Below are 21,333 nucleotides of genomic sequence, written 5' to 3'. Positions count from 1 at the left end.
TAGTTAAACGCAAATTAGACAGTGGATACTGGAATTCGTGGTTAACTGATTGGCGTTCGTGGTTGTAAAGCAACGCACCGTTCCACAAAGTTAATTGTGGGTGGTGGCCCCAGGTCTGGCTCTTCCGAGGAGAAACGAGGATTAACCCCCTCATAATACCCATGGCCGTAACCAAATATATATATATATATATATATATATATATATATATATATATATATATATATATATATATATATATATATATATATATATATATATATATTTGACCTCTCCCACACTCCTCTAGCTGAATAAGCTGCAAAAAGCAACCCAAGAAGATTTACTCAAGGTAAGTGCTGCACTGTTTCGAACTCTTCCCAGAGCTCCTCAACAACTATAAAGACGTTCACACATTGTACACACATGAGAATGCCAATGCTATACACCCCCTTAGCTACCGGACCGGTTTCATCACTTATTGGCGAATCATCAGCGATAGCACAGACAGCAATGCATGCCATTGAGGCTCTCAAGCATGTACCACGAGCAAACATCAAAATCGGTCAACATATAAATGAAAAACGAAGACCTACCCACATTTCTCACCTGCGAAAGGAGGGAATAACCAATTAGGTTTCACCTAATCAATTAAACCCAGGTGGGTAAGATTATATAAATAAATCGACTCCTCCCATGCTCTTTCCGCAAAAGAAGCTGCACATTGCAACCACAAAAGGTTACCCAAGGTAAGCCCTTTGCTGTTTCAAACCCTTCCCAGAGTTCCTCCAACAAGTGATGAAATTGGTCCAGCAGCTGAGGGGGTGTATAGCATTGGGATTGGGAAGGGGTTTTAACAGCAAAGGGCTTACCTTGGGTAACTTTTCAGGGTTGCTTTATGCAGCTTCTTTGGTGAGAAGACCATTGGAGGAGTGTCTCTCTCTGTGTGTGTGTGTGTGTGTGTGTGTGTGTGTGTGTGTGTGTGTGTGTGTGTGTGTGTGTGTGTATGTATATATATATATATATATATATATATATATATATATATATATATATATATATATATATAATCACTCGGTGTACAAAACATTAGAACACCTGCTCTTTCCATGAAATAGACGGATCAGGTGAATCCAGGTGAAAGCTACGATCCCTTTTTGATTACACCTGCTAAATCCACTTCAATCAGTGTTGATGAAGGGGAGGCGACAGGTTAAGGAAGGACTTTTAAGCCTTGAAATGATTGAAATATGGATTATGTATGTGTGCCATTCAGAGGGTGAAAATGGGCAAGACAAATGATTTAAGTGCGTTTCAACGGGGTATGGTTGTAGGTGTGAGGTGCACCGGTTTGAGTGTGTCAAGAACAGCAACTCTGCTGGGTTTTTCATGCTCAACAGTTTCCTGTGTGTATCAATAATGGTCCACCATCCAAAGGACATCCAGCTAACGGCAAGCCAATGGTCAAAATCGGCTCATTGATGAAAGAGGCCAAAGGAGGCTGACACAAATTGTGCAGAACAACAGATGGGCTACAGTTAGTGAACTGACAGTTCAGTACACCATTGTATAGTCGGTATACAAATGGAGTATAGCAGCTGATGACCGTACAGAGTTCCACTTCTTTCAGCAAAAAACAAGTACCTGCGGTTGCAGTGTGTTAAGGAATGAAAACACCGGACACTGTAGGATTGGAAAAAAAAAACATTCCCTGGTCTGATGAATCCTCACTGATGAACCCGTTTCACACTGATGGGAGGACTCGGGTATGGAGAAAACCACATGAGTATGTGCATCTATCATGCTGTGTGTCAACATTGCAGGCTGGTTGTCATGTTGTGGGATGTGTTTTCATGGCACACATTGGGCAAAAATGTGCAAAACCTCCGCCGCCAATACTGCTAGGTCACTCAAGTGAACCTGATATCCTATTCATTCAATTTGACGTCAACAGTGCTCACAGAGTTATAGTTTGCAACTTTCCCTTTTACTTTTAACTTTTACATCCTCAATTCATTCGTCATAACTAGATTCCTTGAGACAGAAATTAATTTTACGTGGGTATATCCACCTGAAGTTCCAAAATCAGCCGCAATTATAATTTTGGCATATTTTTTGTTGGAAATCACTTATAACATGCAGAAATGCAAAAACAAAAAAATCGAAATTTTGTTGAAAAAAATTTGCAAAATTTTGTTTTTTTTTTTCTTTTTTTTTTCTCTAATAATTATTATTATTTTTTTTTTGGTTGGGAATCACTTTAAAACATGTCGAAATGCAAAAACAAAAATTCAATTTTTTTTAAATGGCCACCATAGCGGCCATATTGGACTTTGGACCAAGTCCAAAATCTAATGGCATGATCCAAGGACCATACCTAATCCCCCCACCAAGTTTCGTCGAAATCTGTCAAGAATTTTTTTCCGTAATACTGTACACAAACAAACAAACAAACAAACAGAAAGGGGTGAAAACAGGAACCTCCATCCATCTTCGATGGCGGAGGTTAAAAAAGCCAAAACATTTTCCCCCACTTTAAGCATCCCCATGACTTCACCATCACAATGAGCTCACTGCAACATCTAAGGGACTCCTGGAGCATTTCGAAAGCATGAATGGTGGGTTCATTATGCCATTGACTGAGAGAAAGTAAGAGTACAGCTGTGAACACGTTTCACCCGAATTGGAGATCTTCATCACAGCACGGTATCTTAATTAATTATTTTGGCTTGCTCTGCGGAGCTTGAATTTGTTGTCTTGCTATTGACACTGAGGGGATTGAACTACCGAGGTCCTGGAATCTGAAAAGATGTTCAAGTCACGGCAGACTGTAGGGGGCACTATTTTGTGATGATGATCCTCTTTATCATACATGAGCAGGGGTACGCAGCGATGCCCGGTGCTGTTATAATCCTGTTGGCATTTTGAAGAAATCAAATTTTTGTTTATTTTTTTGTGGGAGCCTAAAACACTTCCCTACACCCATTAAGGAATGGGGTTGGGGATCATTTAATATGACCTTTCACATTGCTACAACGCTTAGCACTATAGAGAACGATGACAAAAATAAAATCCATCTTTATTTTGTTTTTTTTTTGGGCTTTAAACATTTCCTAACACTCACTGATGAACCTCTGAAAGTTTGACAAAGATCCGTTTGGCCATATCTTAGAAGAATGGTGACACACACAGACAGACAGACAAACATCTCTCTTATTATATAGATAGACATGACATGTATAAAACAGAAATATTCACTTGTCCAGACAACTGGCGCACATTTGTGACCTTTCTTAACAGGATTATCAAATATCCGAGACAGAGCGCGCGCGCGCACACACGCACACACGCACACACGCACACACACACACACACACACACACACACACACACACACACACACACACACACACACACACACACACACACACACACACACACACACACACACACACACACACACACACGATTTGCTTGGAGTCATCATATAAAACAGGTGGGTGGTTGCATAATACTGCATCAGCAACTTGGCACTAGGTTGTTGCGATGGATTTGTTGAGCCCTGCATCAACCCAGGAATTCCGAAGGCAGATTATCATCAGACTTACCCTCTGCGGCATGTGACGGACTGGCTGCAGACAAAGTCTCGTCAAAACGTATATCGAATCAAGCCACTGTACACCACAAGGGACAGAGAGAGATAGTCTGAAGCTCGAGCGGAAGGAACAATGTTCGTCTTTCAACAAGAAAGACTCGTGTGGATCTGTATTCTCCACCTTGGAGTCAGAGATGGCCGGCACAAAGCCACAGCCTTCTGATAACGCTCCTTCTACAACAAAATATGAGGAACGGCCAAAACAATATTGCCCTCAATGTAACTCCAGTGATCACTACCTCGGCTTATGCACACAATTAATGGGCTGAGTCAGTGAGAACTGCGAGAGTACTTTTGTTTAAACATTGCACAGTAATTGTTTCCCAGAAAACTTATAAAATAAAGTTTCTGCACAAGTAAACTCTATTTTTAAATGCAGGAATTGAGCTGTGAAAGATGAAAAGGTGATGACGTTTCGGGCCTTACCCTTTGTCGAAGCGAAAGAGAGAGGATGGAAGATGAGAAGCACGACCAGTTCCTGTTTCCTCACTTCGACACAGCGTAAGGCCCGAAACGTCATCACCTTTTCATCTTTCACAGTGCATAAATCAACCATTTTATTCTTGTACCTATGGCTGCCTCGGTACGCTCGACGACCACGTCGGCCTTGCAGTGCACCTCAGACTATAGGCTCGACTACTAAGCTCAAATAGTTGACGAAGGCCGCCTGGACACACTAGTCGAGCTTATAGTCTGGGGTGCTCTGCAAGGCCCGAGAGAAATGCTGCCAAAGATATCTTGCAACACAATTTTCGGTCTGCATAGACGCTACCTACAATCTGTGCATTGGTGACTTGTTACGGTTAAATTAGACGACTTCGTTCCAACTTCTTTATTGAAATTTTGTCTTTTGCAGCACGTCACCGAGGTACGTAGATTGTGTTAGATATGAGAATGAACCGTCCAAATAAAATCACATCTCAATTATAAATAAACAGGAAATAATGATTACAAGCCAGGAGGCGACGATGGTTCGCGGTCATTATTGAACAATGCCACGATAGGTACAATTGAGTTCGTGGAAGCTTTTGAGGAAGCCCTACCATAAAAACCTACCTCTTCCGTCAAAATTGACCAAATCAAATCGGATTTTTTTATATGTTGTACTTATGGACATTGCGCACAGCTTCTATGAAATGAAATTGCAAGAAAAAAAAATCGAGAATAAATAAATAAAAAGTTGAAGTGGGTGTGGCTCCGCCCAAATGGGGCGTGGGACGCCCCTCATACAAAAAGACACAACTAGACCATGATATCTAGCTTGTGTCCAAGTTTCATCAAGATCGCATCAAACGTCATGAAGCTATGCTCTGGAGAGAGTCACAGACAGACAGACAGACAGACACAACGAAAATAGTGGTCACTGCCGGTGGCCACGAACCAAATATATATATATATATATATCATCATGTAGTCATGTAGTTTTCCCCACATAGACATAAAATCACATCTGTGTGTGGACTCGCTCACAAACACGTAGTGATTACAATAACCTCTACCCTCCGGATGAGGCTAATAACCCCAGGAAAATATAATGGGTATCGGGTGCGGGTCACGTATTGTTGGTGTCAGGAGTGGGAGAAATACGATACCGGGCATCTCCACACGATTAGTGTACGTTACCACACCATGTGGATTCCAACACATAAACAGCACAGACATACAATAACTTTCTTTTCAAGCTTCACAATTATGCAAATTTACTTCCCCACAAAAGAGTATAAGGAGCTGCCTGAAAAATTAAATGTCTATGAAATCATGACCATGGGGCAGTTGACAGTTGCATACTTTAATCTTCTCATGGCTTATTAAAAGAACGATCTGGATGCCTGTCTGTGCGCACTCAATTGTCTCGGTGCCTGGGAGACGTTATTTATTTCCGAGAGCCACTTTGGAATGTCATGCTTTGGCATCCATTCCCTTGCCGAGGATTTCTTTCTTGCAGCCGAATCGTGCTTGTGAATCTGAGTGAGAAGTAAATGGTTGAGCTCTCTTTCAGAAAATCAAAACCAATCTGAAAACAAACAAACAAACAAGCTCATAAAATGGCACTCGGTAGAGCACATACCTCCGCCAGGTTGGACAGTTTACATTTTGAATTCCACCGATAGGCCGGACCTGGATCTGGACCTGAACCAAAATCGAATCGGCTTGTTCTTGTGACCTCCCCAAATCATCCACCTGGTTTGCTCATAATCCGTCCATAAATGTTTGAGATATTGTCCTGAATATAATTTCTGGCCCCCGTCTCTCAATGGTGAAGAATCACTTAAAAATGTAGTTTTAATTCTCGGATCTGGGTCCAGATCTTCACCGAAATCTGAACAATTCGTCCTTGTCATGCACCCAACCTGTCCAGCAAGTTTCGTCTGAATCCATGCATTACTTTTTGAGATATCCTGCTCACAGACAGACAGACAGACAGACAGACAGACAGACAGCCAAACATATGAGAAAGATGTCGTACACAGCACGAAACTTGCAAAATCCACAAAACAAATTTGACCTTAAAAATAATTGGTGGTTGAATTAAATGACCAAAGATGCAAATCCTCTTCAAATTTCAAGCCAATCGGATTAAAATTGAGGATTTGTAGAAATCTCACCGAAGTTGTTGACCTTTGGCCTATGTTAGTTAACCTTTTGACCACAAGATCAATGGGCTTCTTGCTTATAACCAACCAACTCTACCATTTGGTGAAGCTTCGTGAAGATCAGTTTAAAATTTCGACCCGTAGGCGACTGACGTACAGACAGACAGACATACAGACAAACAAGAAACGTCGTACAGAGCATGAAACTTGTGAAATTTGATCATAGAAATAATTGGTGGTTGAATCCATTGACCTAATATGAAAATATTCCTCAAATTTCAAATCAGTCGGATGGAAATTGAGGATTTTAGAAATTCCACCAAAGTTGTTGAACTTTTGACTTCACAAAACAATATAATACGCTTCATGCTCATGACCAACGCTATCATTTTTTTTTTGAAGTTTCATGAAGATCGTTTTAAAATTGTGACACGTAGACGATTGCCATACAGACAAACAAACTGACAGACGACAGACAAACAGACACAATCACAGAATCTTCGATTTAGCAAGTGACGTACAGGGGTGAAAACATATCCTCTTGTCGTCCTTCGGTGGTGACGGTAACCAGTCCAGAATGACATGGAAATCCACATACAATAGGCCTGTCCTCTTTGAAGAGAGAGGACGAGAAGGTTGGCTGGGAAGAGCGAGGAGCATGAGAATTATTTTGGAATCCAAAGAGTTGGAATGTTTTCTCCTTGGCATGTGGTCCTTCTGCACACACTTCAAGCATCCCATCTCGGGCCAGATGAATATGATTTTCTTCGCCGCCTTGACGATGGCGAGTGCGGTGGATTGCCTACAGAGAATCAGAGCTGCAAGCCGAACATCTGCAGGTGCAGATCAAATGTGGTTTGGCGAAGACAAATTGCAGTGAAACGACTTTTGAAGCTACATTTGGATTATTCAACTGTCGGCTCTTCTTGCAGCCAAGGTATCGCTCCATGGAGATTTCATTATAACTTGGGCTCCACTGGTATTTCTTTTTTTGTCCTGCCAATCACTTGAGATTGGAATAAGTAACGCAGGCTCAGGAATGTTTTAATCTTAGAACCAGTTTAACCCAAACAAGGTCTGACATTTTTCCATGGCAGTTGCACTGTTTGTTTTGTAAACAAGGGGGGCTGTGAATGCAATTATTTCTCATGCAGAAATCTTGGAAAAGGAATGCTGGTCAAGTTCCAGTGGTGTGTGTGTGTGTGTGTGGTGGTCCATACCATGTGTCACGTGAGTCACAAACAAAGCAGGGTGTGCACGGGCTTGCTCTGAGGGGGTATAGCTCTAGCCTTTGACGAATGCAGGTATAAGCATAAACCCCCAAGCTTTATTCCGAGCATTCCATCTTCCATATTTACCAGCTACACACTAATACGTGCTCTCGCTCAGGGAAAATAAATGGCTCAGGAAAAGAAAAAAAATAAATAAAGAAGATATGCCTATATTTGGAAAATTAATGTGCAGAACAGCTTAAGGCGGCGATCCAAGGTGAGATGATTAAGGGCTGAATCCATATTGTGGTTTGTAAGAATACTTCAAAGCATACTATTATATGTTCTTTGTAAAGTGGAAAGAGAGACGATTTGTTGAATAGGATTCGTTACATGTTCCGATGATGGAAATGACTTGGGGGGTGAGATTGTTGTTGGGAGGTTGGTGTATAGAAGAGAGGATCATTGTGGTACTGTGATGCCAAATTGGCAGTGAGACAGATGGTACTTGGCTGCCGACCTAAACTTTAGCTGTCTTACTGTTTCTCTGCATTCCTCACGCTAAACAATGACAAACTGGCACAACGTGCAATATTTTCTCTTAAGGTGGGAGAAAACTCTAACTGTGCAAGATATTAATCGCTCCATAAACTCTGGGATGTAGGTGGTGGATACTGATGTGGATAGTGGGCAGATCTTCAGCTCTGATCCTGAATCCCACTGAACTTCCCTTAAACTCATCTTGTTGTTGTAAGAATCCTTTACACTCACTTTCTTTTCAACGAGGGCAGTGGGATAGCTCAGGAGGGGTGCATTTACCTACGATCTGCCTTTATCCGAGGTTGGATTCTTGTCAAAAGCAGGTTCAATTGGAACAACACTCAGTCGAGTGCCTACCTCCACCAGGCTGAACAGTTTACATTTTGTATCCCACTGATATGTTGGATCTCCATCCAGATCGGAACTAAAATCGAATCGGTTTGTTCTCGTCACCGACCCAACTCATCTGCCACGCTTCGTCAATAATCCGTCCATAACTTCAGATGTCCTGATATATATATATATATATATATATATATATATATATATATATATATATATATATATATATATATATATATATATACATATATATATATATATATATATATATATATATATATACATATATATATATATATATATATATATATATATATATATACATACATATATATATATATATACATATATATATACATATATATATATATATATATATATATATATATATACATATATATATATATATATATACATATATATATATATATATATATATATATATATACATATATATATATATATATATATATATATATATACATATATATATATATATATATATATATATATATATATATATATATATATATATATATATATATATATATATATATATATATCGGTTTTAGCCCTCCAGTATCTCTCAATGGTGAAGACTCACTTTAAAAAAATACTCCAGTACCCGATTCCGGATCTTCACCAAAATCCAATCAATTCATCATTGTCACACACCCAACCTGTCCACCAAGTTTCGTCCAAATCCATTCATAACTTCTTGAGATATCCAGCTCACAATCAGACGAATCCAGAAAGAAGGGCAGCAGTGTTAAAGTCTTTCTTTCAGATATTCAGCTACCTGTGCTATGTACAATGTTTTGTTTCAGATCTCCGGAAGTATGTTATTTGAAAGATATTGAATCCCTCGGAAGGCCCCAGAGATAAATTTCCCATGAGGGTTGAGTGTCGACCGAGCACACTAACTCGACATGATTCTTCCTTACTTATAACTACCGGAAGATCCCCTTGGAATCATAAACGGAGACCTTTTAACTGGGAGAGATCATCTTAGTGCACGTCACAAGCACCCTCATTCAATCAATCGATGAATCATTCGAAGCCAGAGAAGGGAAGTGGTGTAAACTATCTCATATTTGAACCTGATGGCTTCCAAAATCGATTGGTTAAAAAAAGTTGTTAAAAAAAAAACTGTTAAAAAGTGAAGTGGTTAAAAAAAAAAAAACCAACAAGTCCAACGATTACTGGTTCAACTTCCAAAATCCAGGCTGACTGCAGACCTCAACTTCTTTAAATGTTGAGTGGTGGTTCTATGGAACCACCACCCTCATTCTTCCCTCTAGGGCCCCAAAAGCAGGCAATTAATGCACCCCCACCTCATATCATCCTCCATCTTGACCTATGATCTTTATTACCCCCATTAACCCTTCCGAAGCCGACTCTCTTCCTTGTTGATTTCAGTGGTTCTCTCCTCTTCTCTTCTCTTCTCTTCTCTTCTCTTCTCTTCTCTTCTCTTCTCTTCTCTTCTCTTCTCTCCTCTTCTCTTCTCTTCTCTTCTCTTCTCTTCTCTTCTCTCTCTCTCTCTGTTCATTCAGTCCTTTGCTGGTTGTGCACAACTGTTGCCCCGCTACCCTACCATCAGTTCAACTTTGCTCTTGTGAAGAGACAGAAAAAGTTGCGCAAAGTATACAAAAAGGAATTTTTGTTTTCTTTAAGAAACTTTAAGTAATTGAAAGAAGGATAGTATTATTACTTCGTACAACAATTATTACCTGTGCCACCAAAGGACGATGGAGGTTATCTTTTCACCCCTGTCTGTTTGTCCGTGAGCAGGACATCTCAAGAAGTTAAGGACAGATTTGGATGAAACGGTTAGGTGACAAGAACAATCGGATTAGATTTTGGTTCAGGTCCGAATCCGGATCCAGCCCATCGGTGGGGATCAAAACGTAAACTGTTCAGCGTGGCGGAGGCATGCGCCCAACTGAGGGTGTTCTAGTATATTCTGTGAATTACAGAACGCAGACAATCAGAGTGTGTAGTCCTTTTGAAACCGAGCGTTTATAAATGGTGATGTTAAACAGACTGTTCATGAAGGTGCCTGTTTGGGAGGGAGATCGAGGAGAAGCTGGCACGCAGCTGCCTATAATTTCGAAGCCATGATTGGCAGTAGAGAGCCGCATGAAATTTGGATTGGCTCGTCTCCCGGGCATGATGTCATGGAACATAATAGCGGCTAAATCCGGAATAATAAGCCTTAAATTGTGGGTGCGCAGCGTGGAAGGTGTGCTGGGAGAGATTTCTGCCGTGGATTAATCACGTGTCGGCAACCTTGTTGAGGACCTGTGCACAGGTGATGTAACAAGTCACGCGTTCGATATTCATTGAACAAGAAACTATCGTTCAATTTTACCTGCAGCAGCAGAGGTGGAAGGTTACATTTTCACCTCTGTTTGTCTGTGTGTGAGCAGGATTTCTCAAAAAGTCATGGACGGATTCGGACACAACTGAATGGATGAGTTTGTTAGGTGACGAGAACAGGCAGATTCGATTTTGGTGAGGATCCGGTTCCAGATGTGGCCCACCAGTGGGATGCAAACCGTAAACTGTTGAGGCTGGCGGAGGTATGTGCTCTACCCAGTGCCATGCTTCAGGGTGGCCACAATGTCTGGTCACCCCGTGTGAATATTGTGACATTGCCTTTGTGTGCAGAGGGTTAATTTGGTTCCTTTTTCCATTTTTTTCAGACTGAGTGAAAGTAACCATGGGTGATACAAGAAATTACACCATTGAACAACGGATTGTTGTCGGTGTCTGCGTTCACAAAGGTCCACAAACAGGAAAGACGATGCAAGAGGTGTGCGTCGACTTCCAGCAACGATTCCCCCCCAAGAAGCTCCCAATAAAGAGACATTTCTGCATTAGGAGCATAAACTCTTTGCAACCCTTCATTGTTGTCAGCTAACATGATAAAATAACTCGATGTCAATTTTTAACAAGGGGGTGACGAGACATTGTGATCACCCTGCACTATTATATATTTATTGAGCCTCCTTTCCCACTCAAAATGGATTCAGATCGTTGTGCTCTTCGCTATTTAACTTACAAAATGTAATGGCATTCCGAATGGGCGTTGAGCTGGTCGTCCTGCCTGTTGTTATTCATTGGTGCATGTTAATCCCACTGTCTTTTTTCAATGAAGACCGGGTGAGTCATTTCCAGCACCCTGTCCACATTTAACAAGTCTTCCTCAGCCGTCGATGGCATGACCATGGTCATTAGAGAACAGTGCACACAGGGTATTTTCCAGCCATCTCTTTATCATTACATTAAAAACTTGAAGGCCATTCCATTCCATAGAGCACAGACATCTGCCAGGCTGAACAGCTTCCATTTAATATCCCAGTGATTGGACAGATCTGCATCTGGACCTTCACCAACATTTAAATTGGCTTATTCTTGTCACCCACCCAACTCATCCACCAAGTTTTGTCATCATCTGTCCAGAACTGTTTGAGATATCGTGCAAAGCTGAACATCATTTTGGCCCCATCTCTCAATGGTGAAGAATCACTAAAAAAAAAAAAAAAAAAATTTAAACTCTTATGCAGATCAGGATCTTCAGCAAAACCGAATCAATTCGTCCTTGTCAAACACCCAACCTGTCCCACCAAGTTTCGTCTGAATCAGTCCATAACTTTTTGAGACATCCTGCTCACTGACAAACAGATAGACAGGGGTGAAAATACAAGCTTCGTGCACCTTCAGTGGTGGATGTAATAATAGCATTATCAGACAAGAATGCATTTTTACATTAATAACACAAACATTAGCATGAAGGCCATCCAAAATGTTCTATCACACGACACGTAACTTTTTAAGAAAAATTACATGAATAATTGTCTCCTTATTTACTGATATGTCTCGTACAAGCTGGCAGGATAGCCTTGATGTAGAGGTTTGCACTCACTACTCGCAACTGAGTTGTCTTGCCCGAGTTCAAATCCTGACCCGGCTATAAATTGTCATCCTGGTGTTTCTCTACTGAAACTGAAACAGGGCGACACATCCATCGGTCTATACCTTGGTCCCTACTTGTACAGGATTACAAATTGGTGTCTTAACAGAAAAGTGATACAATCAAGGTGAGACCGATGAATCGTCTTAACGTCATTTTGTTTCCTCATACAAGGAAGCACAATCATTGTGCCAAACCACACTTGTATAACAATCATAATAAGAAACAAGAGTGTATATAACACATCCAGGGAAATATAAATGTGGGAGACAGGTGATCATGTAAATCGGTGAAAGGTATCCAAGCAGACACAACAACTAACAATCTTACGATTATACTGATATTGAACAAACCCCTACATTCCATACATTGATTTTTTTAAAATTAAAATTATGAGTGGCAACAGAAGACCACAATGGATAAGACAGTTAGGAGGATATTTTCAAACTCAGTGGCATTTCGCATGGAACAGCGGGACAATTACAAATTAATGATTTGGAACATTGTTGCGGATCCGGGGTCGTGGGGGTACTACCAGGGTTGGGGGTATTCCTGGTTCTCCCTGGACTCAGCAGGAATTGCAGGCTGTCGCTCACGAAGAACTTCATATCACGGCGGGTCGCTAAACGACCGCTAGGGCCAATAGCTTGACCACGTGACTTAGGGTCTTCCACCTGACACCGTTTACCGAAGAACACGTGATCTCCTTTTCGGGGAATCGCGCCCTCGGCAATTATGCTATTATCTTTATTGGATCATGATTAATGTGGCCGAGCTTTCCGCGAGCACAATGCCGGACTGAGATGAGAGTACATTAGTGGAGAATTATAACCTCCTGGATAAACTACATACGGACATTGCTGGACCAATGGAAGAAAGGACAACCACAAGCAGATTGGAAATATAACAATAATAATTTGTTTACAATGAGCGATGCGGGGTACATGAAGGAGGGAGTGGAACTTAAGAACTTTAATTGCGTAAAAGGGAAACCGGGGCAGGAAAAGGGGAAATACAATTTAAAAAAATAGTGTAATCAAGGTATGTATTTACAAAAAGGACACCAAATGTACAAGTTGCAGACTTAACCTCTGCTTTACCTGCTGGCTAACAAAACAGGGTACTCTTCAGACCACACACATATGAGGAGACAAATTGGGGCTGGTACGTACGTCATCGTCACCCTTCCCAACTTGGTATCACTCCAAAATGGCCCCGACACTGCTCTCCACCACCAGCTCCATTGGGAGCATGAGCCAACACATGCAGGACCAGAGAAGAAACGAGTGCAATGACCCAGACAGAGAGAGAATGAGTGTGTGCCACGACCAGGACCCTGAAAGCTCGAGGCAAAAGAAGAAAGAGAGTGCGGCAACCAGGACCAAGGTAGCTCGGGGGCGATGACAGAGCATGAATCAGTGCGCCGAGCGCAACTTTATAGCCCTGGGGGCAGGCGGGGCCGAAGAGCCACACGTTAGATCCCCTGAGGCGGCCTGGGACCTGCCATTGGGCCATGTCAGACCCCACGAGCCGGCCCCATGCCAGCCATTTGAGGGTTCCCCTGCAGCCCCGCCCGATATTCAGTCATTTGGTTCTTCTGGCTGTCATCATGAACAGAGCTCCGCACTTCACATGGGGGGAAATCGCTTCTACCCCCATGCTCCTGGGATGAACCCCAAACGTCCAACAATGTTCATGTTCAGGAATGGGGAAATTATTTCAGGGAGGCTGAGTCGTGTCTTGGTTCGTTTACCAGTCATTTTGGGTGGAGGGGAATAAACGGGGATTAGAGAAATGAAATGCAGTACAGGGGAAGACAGCAATAAATTACATTACAGGGTAGATGTCCAATGTCCATACAGATGAACAGACAAAGACTTTGTGGGGATTGAAACAATAAAGGGGAATGGGAGAATTTGGCGTGCATTCCAGAATGCTGATGTATGTAGCACACGTTGACCGCCAGGGCAGTAAAACATGCACACCCTGTGATGACGGCTAACAAAACAGGGTAATCATAATAACCAGGATGATACCAGGTTATTATGTATATAAATATAAATAGACTCCTCCCATGCTCTTCCAGCTGAAGAAGCTGCATAAAGCAACCAAGAAAAGGCTACCAAGGTAAGCACAATGCTGTGTCAACCCCTTCCCAGAGCTCCACCACAGTTGTAAAGACATTCACAAATAGTACACATATGAGAATCCCAATGTTACACATCTGATCAGATGCTGGACCAGTTTCATCGCTTATTGATGAATCAATCATCAGTGACAGCGCAGACAGAAATGCATACCAACAAGGCTCCCAGAAATGAAATGCATACCAACTGGAAGCCTTCGTATGCATTGCTGTTATGCAGTGAGGCTCCGGTAAAACGCATAATTCACAAAGAACAAGCATCCATCTGCCACCCAGACGTCACGAAGGACACCATGGGGTTTTTAATGCCCACCAACTAATGCTTACGGACCGGACACCCGTTTAACACCCATCCGAGGATGACACACAGATTGATTGATGAATCACCCTGTCTGTGAAACACCAGGATGACAGTTTATAGCCGAGTCAGGATTCAAACCCAGGCTAGATGGCTCAGTGTCGAGTGCGCATACCTCCAGGCCATCCTGCATGCCACCAAGGTTAAACTGGTGTTTGTTTTATGTCATTAGTTGGTGGACGTGAAAGACCCAAAGGCGTCCTTCACAAAGTGTATGTCAGCTCTTGCCGGCACTGAACAAATTCCAAATTCCTGCTCCTACCTAAAAAAAAGAGGGGGCACTGCATGTCAGAGGGCACTGCTCAAAAAGAGGGGGCACTGTCACCCAAACAACTTATCCAGCTTGTTTTGTCATAACTCGTCAACTTTTTCAAACAATAATTGCTTTCAAACTAATGAAATAATAAATGTTTGCAACAGTTTTATAGTGTGGTTGCTCGAGTCCAGAACAGCATGTAGTTTTAGTGTAGACCAGTGTTTCTCAAGGTGGGGCGTGGCAATATTTTGGTGGGGCATGAGGACTCAGAATTAATGAATCAATATATGATCGCTTTCATAGCTTTGCACTTTCAAATTTTCAACTGACAAAATTGACAAAACTGAAACTGACAAAATTGGTTCCACGAATCAAACAAATCTGCAACCAGCGTCAAGGGCAGGGCTCCCATTGAAGTGAGTAGCAATTGAATAAAATTTGCAATAAAGTTTTATTAAAGCCTTTTGAATACATATGTAGTATATACTGTAGCATCTCCAATCATGGTGGGGCGTTCGACTTTTTTGAATATCAAAGTGGGGCCTGGGACAAAAAAGGTTGAGAAACACTGGTGGAGACTGTAGAGTAAGCACTACATGAGGGTAGATGAACCTTGGGTTTTAATTAAGTAGATTCCTCAACATTATGGAAGCTTGCTGGAGAGTTCTTCTGTACATTTGCATTTCTGTTTAGCTTTTTCATCTGCAGAACGCTGTTCACCTCCATTGGTTTGTTCCTCTGTTTTTACCCTCGCCGGACGAGAAGGAATTGCATTTGGGTTCCTTTGTTTGTTACTTTCAAAATCGAAGATTTTTTCCAAGTATATTGGTCAGTCCATTTTGTTATTCTGTCTGTTTGTCTGTCTGTCTGTCAATCACCTACAGGTCACAATTTTAAACTGATCTTCACGAAACTTTAACAAGTTGTCGACATAGTCTCAACCGAGAAGCTTATTGATTTTGAGGTCAAAGGTCATCTTGAGGTCAAATTTCTAAAATCGTCATTTTTCATCCGATCGACTTGAAAATTAAGCAGCAATTGTATCGTGCATCGCTGACTTTGGAAAAGAACTATTTTGAGGTCAAAAGGTCAAAGGTCAACTCAAGGTCAAACTTCAAAAATCATCAATTTAAATCTGAAAAATTATCAATTTTCATCCGATTGACCTGAGCTTTGATTAAGATTGTCAATTTTAATGTTAATGAAATTGACAATTTGATGTATTTATGGCAACCATTGGAGAGGGGGTGTATTTTACAAGTATTGTGCTCTGCATGACATATTTTTCTTGTTTGTTTGTTTGTCCGCACAGAACTTTAGTTCTTTCCCCGCACCCATTGTGGGATTGAGATGAAATTTTCACTGTAAGAGCGACTACTCATGTAGAATGTTTTATTTATAATTATGACATCATAGGTCACGTGGTGTGGCAGCGATGTTGGAAAAACGGAAAAACTTTGGACTTCCATCTCTGAAATCACACCAAGGAAAAAATTGAAACTTGGCACATGGCAAGAACTCCTCATGGGGAATGTGATTTTTTTTTATGATGTCATAGGTGCCTTCATTATTACGCCATAATTCCAGTGTAAAATGCTACATCTGATCAGTATGAAAAATTGAGGGTCATCGGGATAAAATGGTTCACAGAAAAAAAATTGATGATGTCATTGGTTACATGATTCGGCAGCCATATTGTTATTTAAAAAAAAAAAAAAACTTCACAAAAACCTTCTCTGAAATGGCTGAACAGATAAATCTTTCTCCTGAACCGCTTAATCAATCGACGTGAAACTTCACAATGATCAGGTAGTGATGGGGAATATTTGCTTTAAATTTCAACCTGATCGGCCACATGGTCCGGCAGCCAGAATTATTTAATTATTTTGAATCTGGGTTCTTTCATATATATATATATATATATATATTTTTTTTTTTGAATAAGGCTCACTTGGCTGTGCCTGGATAGGGTTGAGGGTCGAGGAGTAGCAGCTGAAAAGTGAATCTTATCCAGGTTCCTCCTGATGAATTCATCTTTGCTTTTTGCTTGTTCGGGTTTCTTCTAATTACTCCAATGCAGGACTGCACCTATTTAGTCTTCCATTTGATTTGAATACATTTTAATCCCATTCTAAATTCAATTGAATGATATTAAACATCATGGGTCGTGGTCAGGTGTCCGATCAAACGGGACGTCTTTGTACCAGGTCATCACTGCCAGCAGTGATAAAGTGGCAGTTCGAGTTATGTCTCATATTAATTACGTAACACACCAGTACACAAACACCACACAAAACAAGTCCTGGTGAGGGTTTGCAATCTCTGATTTCTCATTTTCTTGTTCCCACTTGTGGAACCAACTTCCACATCATCTTCAATCTCATTCTTCCCTCCAGGTCTATAAGACAGATGTTCACCACCATCTCACATTGTCCCCAATCTAAAACCATGATCTTTTCCACCCTGGGTAACCTCCCCCTTCCCCTACCCCAATCTCAGCTCTTTCTAAATTTCCAGCTTTTTCTCCCGAGAGTTTCCTTCTCTTCATGTTGTCCACCCCCATGCATCCTCTCCTGCCCCTCCCCCCCATTATTTATCCACGTCCCTCTATCTTGGCCTTCGGTTCTGCTGTTGGAGTTTTAATTTCTGTCTATCTCTGTCTCTCTCCTGACACGTTCAGTGTACTCATTCCAGCTCTTCCACGAGCCTTGACTTTTGTATACAAAAAATAAAAACCCAAGAATGCCAGTATGCAAAAGAGATTCATGGAATTCAGGCTTTTAAGCAACTTTTCCTTGTGTTTTCCTCCTTTTATACATCTCTTCAAAGAAAATTTGGAGTGCGGTTTCACAAGGCAAAGGAATTCCAGGATTGCAAAAATATACCTATTTATTATAAACTACCTGCACAGAAATTCAGAAGTCTTGTCGATATCCTCTCCTCAGTTGTTGACATGTTATATACACAAGGAGTCATCCCCAATGTACAACGTTTTTGCACTTGATCCCAGTAAAGGACATAATTCCCTTCAACCAAGATTCTTACATTCATGATCCCCACGCTTTTATTTAATAAAAATGAAAATTAAAAAAAAATTGGGGGAGATATTGTAATCGGCTCCGTCCGTCTGTCTGTCTGTCTGGTCTGTCCGTCACGTCATCTACTCCGAAACGGTTTTGCGGAAATTCACCAAACTTGGTAATTACGATCACCACATGGCAAGAAGGTGTGAGAGCAGCATCATTTTGACCCCAACCCCTGGGGCCATGGGGCTGGGTCAAAAGGTCAAGCACCAAAAAATGCAATTACGGGCACATTTTTCAAATGAAGCTTTCTAGATGCAATCAACATTGGGGTAATGATTTTTTTTGTTGAGGATGATGAACAACTGAAGGTTGGTGGACATATGAAATATGTAACGATTTTTTGGATTTGACCCCAGTTCATGCCACGGGGGGGGGGGGGGGTGGGGACTTTGGGTCACAGGGGTAAAAATAGAAGATTTTTTTTCAAACACACAATTTGATATTGGGTCATTCCTCGTGGAAGTTTTTACCATCTTTCAACTATGCTTGAAGGTGGGAAGCATGGGGATTTGCGATGGCATGCCATCAACTTCGCTGGAGTTCATTCTGTGTCTAAAGTGAAATGCTTACCATTCAAAACAAAAGATAACATTTGACACACACAAAAGGAACCTTCTTTCTTTCCTAGCTAAGGACATTGATGAAGTGATATAATGGTTTGAAGCAGACTTGGTGGTATAATAGTCAGAGTGTCCGCTCTGAGTGCATTCAAGTTTGAGCTATCTGGTCTGGGTTCTATTCTTGACCTCCCTAAATCGTCGGACCGGTATTTCACAGACAGAACATTGCAACAATGACTGTGCTATCTGTTGGATACGACGTTAAACTGGTGACCCAGCTTATAGAACAGAAGTTTGGTGGAGAGTAAAGATTGTCATGTCTTTCGACGAAGAGTAGGCGATCTGTAATTGGCACCCTGGCCAGATTCCAACCCGAACCTGGGACAGAGAGGAGAGATGAGGACCACCGGGTCATTTTCCCAACCAAAATGCAAAATGGCACCTTAACAACCTTTGAGGTTATGGGACAGGTCAGATCAGAGTTTTAAAAATGTTGTCCAACTTGTTTTTCCGAGCTGCGCTTCAAAGATTCACCCACAACCACATTTGAATTCCTCGCCTACAAATGTGTTTAGTGCTTTCATTCCAAATGCATTTCTCTGTTTTTTTGTTTTAAATACAATTCTCTAAGCCTATAATCTCTCAAATTCTGATGATATTTTTCTGAATCTGATTGCTCTCTGGTAAGCCGTTTCATGTTGCTTCGCAGCTCTGCATCATCAGCAAATGTAGTAGTACTCCCACAGCTAAGATAATGTACGCACTAGCTGGCTCACAGTGGACCATTTAGTCTTTAAATCAAGTTTAATTATGAAAAATGTGATTAAATTTTTTTCCATGAAAACCTAACAACTAAAAAAAACAAAACAAGGAACTCATTGATACACTAGGTCCCCTGTCTTTTGGGTGGTATGAGGAATAAATGTTTGGTACATGAAAGCAGATTCTTGAACGGTTGTGCACAAGACAAGTTACTGAGATTGTTGTCATGGCAACAGAATTCAGCCAATCACAGCCATGATCTAATCAGGTTGAGATCATGTCATGAGGAATATACAGGTAGCGGAAAGGCAGTGGATTATATACCTCGATTTTCTTCACAGTCACGTGCGGCCAGTACGGCCTGTATGTGTCGTGGCATCGAGTCCACCGACATCTGGAATCCTGCAGGATGCACCATTCTTCCACGAGAAAGAATCAACTCACACTTGGTTGATGGAAGTGGAAAACGCTTTCTCAGGCATCATTCCAAAATATCCCATAATTGCTCGATTGGGATCAGATCTTGTGACTGTGAAGGTCATGACACATGGATAACATCAGTGTCATGCTCATCAAAGCATTGGGCAATCACACGTGCTCTGTGGATGGGGGCACTGGGGGGTTTATGGCCTCGGCCTTTTTCATTACAAAAAAAAAACAAGGAGTAAAAACAAGAGATCAAAGAACCAAAAAAAAAAAAAAACAAAGAAAGAATCAAAGCACAAAAATTAGGAGGTCAAATAATAAAACAACTATTGCCCCACCCGAATTTTCCCCATTACCTCCACAGCACCTGCAGGGAGGGGGACAAAGGTGAGGGGTGGGGAGTGAGAGCAAGAACATGAAGCAACAGAGGGGGGGATGTCTGAGGGACCCTCCTCCCTGATGGTTTGGCATGTCCTCTTCCAGTTTTACCTTGGCCCTAGATGGGCCACCTAGTGCATGGGGGTGGGGGGGGGCTCTGTGCCCCACAGGTACCTTTGCCTTGAGTCTTTTCCAATAGATGCTCTGTGGGGTCTTGTGGGGTCTTGTGGGGGGTTTTCCAAGGAGCCTTTCCTTTACCTGGCCCCTCCTCCAGCGCTTCTTCATTATCCATCACCTGGATCACCAATGCCCTCATAACCGGAGGAGGAGCAGTTACCTTCAACATCTGGCAGTGGAGTTTGTTGAATGCAAGTCATTTCCCCCAACCCCGCCACTGGAGCAATCACCTATGCAGTGTAGTCCTCCTCTTCCACCTTGGCAGGCTCAGTGTAGCCACAACCAAGTCCTTTTTTCTTTGCTCCTTTCTCTCCTCCTCCACTCACTCTTTCCCTTTACCCCTTTTCCTATTGACGGGGTGGGGGTGGGGAGAAGGAAGAGACAGGCACAGCAACACCTGTAACTGTCCCGGGGCAACACCCACACTCCCATCTGCAGTTGCACGCACCTTACTCACGTAGCTCTGCAGGCAGGAGTGAAAGGTGTGCCTTGGTACACCACAGAGGTTGCACGGCACCTGCACAGTGCAGTGCTCCCATAAATGTCCCAACCAGCCACACAGTGTACAAGCACAGAGAAAAACTTATTTGCACCCAGACACAAGGTGTTTCAGTTGACCACACCTGCAGCACACCAAAGGCTGACCCGTGTAAAACACCTGACCACGTTCCATCCCTATAACAATCCCATTAGGGATGTGGGTGACCATGCCATATTCCTTGACCCGGAACTTGAAGCGATACTGCCGAGTCCCAGTCCATATCCCGAAACCATTCTGGACAAACATCTACAAAACACACCAATCAAAACTTAATACCATAACCTGATATGCTCTCATTGTAGAGGCAAACCGTCACGACCCTCTATGGTCAGAGAGGGATTTGACC

The 21,333-nt window shown here is 41.8% G+C and overlaps 1 protein-coding gene and 1 long non-coding RNA gene across 3 annotated transcripts in view; one reads left to right on the top strand and one right to left on the bottom strand.

The window, feature by feature from the left end:
* LOC147009510 (fibronectin type III and SPRY domain-containing protein 2-like) overlaps positions 1–21,333 on the bottom strand; it is a 113,869-nt gene that overhangs the window by 77,024 nt on the left and 15,512 nt on the right. Inside the window, exon 1 of one of the 2 annotated variants that reach the window (XM_085861266.1) lies at positions 3,588–3,605. The exons of the other annotated variant lie outside the window; for it this stretch is intronic. The gene's annotated coding sequence lies outside the window, so the exon portion shown is untranslated. Of the gene's footprint in view, positions 1–3,587; positions 3,606–21,333 lie in introns of those variants that run through there. 2 annotated transcript variants of the gene reach the window in all.
* LOC147009511 (uncharacterized) lies at positions 10,531–12,326 on the top strand. The gene is made up of 3 exons (XR_015053099.1): positions 10,531–10,632; positions 10,751–10,903; positions 11,027–12,326. It is a non-coding gene; the product is annotated as an uncharacterized LOC147009511 (long non-coding RNA).

Source organism: Eptatretus burgeri, chromosome 17 (genome assembly GCF_056783735.1).
Source record: "Eptatretus burgeri isolate ZD-2024b chromosome 17, Ebu_testis_v1, whole genome shotgun sequence".
NCBI classification, from domain to species: domain Eukaryota; kingdom Metazoa; phylum Chordata; class Myxini; order Myxiniformes; family Myxinidae; genus Eptatretus; species Eptatretus burgeri.
Note: the sequence above shows the minus strand (reverse complement) of the source record. Positions and strands in the feature narration are given on the sequence as shown.